Source organism: Macadamia integrifolia, chromosome 1 (assembly GCF_013358625.1).
Source record: "Macadamia integrifolia cultivar HAES 741 chromosome 1, SCU_Mint_v3, whole genome shotgun sequence".
NCBI classification, from domain to species: domain Eukaryota; kingdom Viridiplantae; phylum Streptophyta; class Magnoliopsida; order Proteales; family Proteaceae; genus Macadamia; species Macadamia integrifolia.
This window is the reverse complement of record NC_056557.1, coordinates 21,147,725-21,150,913: the sequence shown is the minus strand read 5'-3', so window position 1 is coordinate 21,150,913 and position 3,189 is coordinate 21,147,725. Positions and strand designations below refer to the sequence as shown.

The 3,189-nt window shown below is 35.9% G+C and overlaps 1 long non-coding RNA gene across 1 annotated transcript in view; it reads left to right on the top strand.

The window, feature by feature from the left end:
* The window catches only part of LOC122075194, a 9,903-nt gene extending 8,458 nt beyond the window's left edge, over nt 1-1,445 (top strand). Inside the window, exon 2 of the long non-coding RNA XR_006139201.1 lies at nt 926-1,445. This is a non-coding gene — a long non-coding RNA (uncharacterized LOC122075194). The remainder of the gene's footprint in view (nt 1-925) is intronic.
* The last annotated feature ends 1,744 nt before the right edge of the window (nt 1,446-3,189 follow it).

Sequence of the window (3,189 nt, the reverse complement as noted above, 5' to 3'; positions counted from 1 at the left end):
ATATATAGGGGTGAGGGTAGGGACCAACCCTGCAATAAAATTAGGGTTTCTTCCCCATTAAGGAAACAATACCTTAGGTCCACACATGGTAATAAATATTTCATACCATTAAGGTGTGCTAATAGAATCCAATATCTCCATAGAGATCACTTACCAATAATATTGGATTCTTTCTGCTTACTCCATCTTTAGTCAACACCACTAAATCAGTTTTAGAAACAAATCTTTGACTATGCTAGCCCACCTAATAGGAAATCTTACATATATTTGATGGTTTCATCAAAACACTATTTTCCAAATTTTTTTTTCCAGGCAGGAGTAGGTTTTGCCCGGGGGGGCACGGTAGGGAGTTTTAGGAGGAGGGGTGGTGGTGCTTGGTGGGTGGGGGTGTGGAGTTTTAGGGAGATGAAGAGGGAGAGGAGGAGTACTAAAAACTGAACCCGCTAGAGGCAAATATTTAGTCCCAATAAGTTATATTACCACTAAAGATCATCTGTGCGGGTGAAAACCAATTTCCTCCAAAAAGCTATAATGGTAGCATGGACTTACATAAGACGAATCCCAATAGACACTGGGTTAATTCACTGAATTGAGCTTTGAAATTGACGCATCGTGACTCTCTATCCAATGGTCGGAATAGTCACACCAACTGTCCATATGGCAAAAGAATAGTGGCCATACGAAAATGGGTATCTAGCACAGCTTTGTATGAACCATTTCCCCCTTCTTAAACTTGTTTTGTTTAATTACAAACATAATGAGATTTTTTTTTTTTTTTTTTTTTTTCGCTTTCATGGAATGCTACTAATGGAGAAAGTTTTTAGTTCCATCTATCTCCAATCAGTTTGTTAATTGTACCATAAAATGTGATTTGTAAGTATGCTAATAATTTCTAATAATCAATATTCTCCATTTAATTCCTTAGAAAGTTGAAGATAATGATGAACGAGCTCAAGCAATAGAGTCAATGTATTTTGAGGCTCTAACCAGGCGTGAGGATCCAGTTCATGGGTGTTCTGGGCTCATAGCTCAACTAGAACAGCAAATAAGTGAGACAGAAGCTCAGATTGCAAGGACCCATGAAGCCATCGCATTCTATGCCCACCAAGCAGATCAAGGGAACCAACCACAGCAGTCTAAAGCCTCTAGCTCCAAAAGTCACCAATCTGAGGAACCAAAAGCCTTTAGCTCCAAAAGTCACCAATCTGAGGAACCAAAAGCCTTTAGCTCCAAAAGTCACCAATCTCAGCAGTCTAAAGCCTCTAGCTCCAAAAGTCCATGAAAACCTCCCATGGTGATCATCAAAGAGTCTTCTGTGTTTGAATCCGAACTCATCAGTTTAAGTAGCTTAGTGTCCTTGGTCTGGTGTTGCTTTAGTATAATAAATTAAGTTGACCATTGTGTCAGCAGCAACCATGTTCAATATTAATTCTCTATTCTGCAAATTTGGTTTAATTTTAGCTAAAATTTCAAATTATGGCTTTTTTGAAAAATATTATATATATATATATATACGAGCAAAATACGCACATGCAAATGCATGTGGGGCATTTGTTGAGAGAGAGAGAGAGAGAGAGAGAGAGAATGGATCGGAGGTAAAAGGAAAGATTTTGTTTCATAAATAAAAAGAGGGGAAAAGGTTGGGTACGCCACCGATATTAAGTATGCTAGCACCCATTGAGTCTATCTCTCTCTTCCCTTTTTTTTGAAATGACCCTCATATCCTTCCTGAATGATACTCCATCATGTGATCCTATTAGTGCTACCCGCTAGCATACCTGAAATTGACGGCATACCTATCCCTCTCCCATAAAAGAGAGTTTGATTTTATTTTATTTTTTTACCAATAAATAGTCCAAAAAAAGTAGTGAAATAAAAAAAAAATACCAAATTTGAACTTTATTTATTTTTGTAAGTAGTAAACATACAAATAGTTTTAATAACTATTAATTGATCGCTAAACAAAGAAAAACAGATAACAGATAATAGAGAATGGATAGAATGAAAGAAATGTGTGTCCAATGATACAATTTTTATGTCGAATCTAAATGAGATTTAGCAACAAAAATTATAGATCATAAAACTTGAAAGAAAAAGTGGAGAAATGATGTAATTTTATCCTTTGAGAATGTTAGTGATGAAACCTGATAGTGAATCCTATTTTGAGATGGTAATATCTTACAACCAACTACAACATGTGAAAGGTATAGAAACGTATCTGCTGGGATCTAAAAAATAAAAACAAAAAAGGAGAACAACCTTCTATATTATTTCTAGTTATAAAAGAACACTCTATTTGAGATTGGGGTTTAAGGGGCTTGCATCACAACCAGTATAGAGAAGAAAAATGAAAACTCTTTATAGACAATGATTTCAATGGTGAATGAGGAGATGCTGGTATGACAAAATTGCTTGATTCTAATATTTGCAATGTAAACAAATATCAGTTTAAGAGTTGAGATTCTACTAGAAAATGCATTTAGTTCTGATTGTAGTCTTCTACTTAAAAGCAAAAGCTATCCTTGGTACATAGAAATAATAGGTTAAGAGTTGAGATTCTACCAGAAAATACATTTAGCTCTCATTGTAGTCTTCTACTTAAAAGCAAAAGCTACCCTTGGTGCATAGAAATAATAGGTTAAGAGTTGAGATTCTACCGGAAAAATACCTTCAGCACTGCTGCCATACAGAGAGCCTGTTCAGAAGGAGACAATCACCATAGGGAATTCTTGAGCTATCAGATTGGTTTGTAATGCAATACCCAAGAAGGGGAGGTGTAAAGTCCCTTGGATGGCCAATTCATAATTTTTGTGCCTAAATGTTTCGTGTGGGTCTTCTTCGTCCTCAAACCTAGCAACGAAATCTCACAATCCACCAGTCCTAAAAAAATGAAGATCGATTTAATTTGCAGGAGAGAGACCACGAGACCTGTTATTATTTGTTCAATATTTTGCAGGCAATGGTCTGGATGGCTGTTGATGGGAGAACTTACTAAAAATAAGATCCAGGGATAAGGAATTAATGGAGTAAATATACCATAAAAGAGAGGGTAGAAATCGTCTGAAATTCTCATCTTGTACAATTCCATACAATTCCACCCTAAATGGCTGACACGTGTAAATATTCCATATCTACGGTTCAGATTGTATTATGATTGTATTATGGTTGATTAACATTGTATTATGGTTG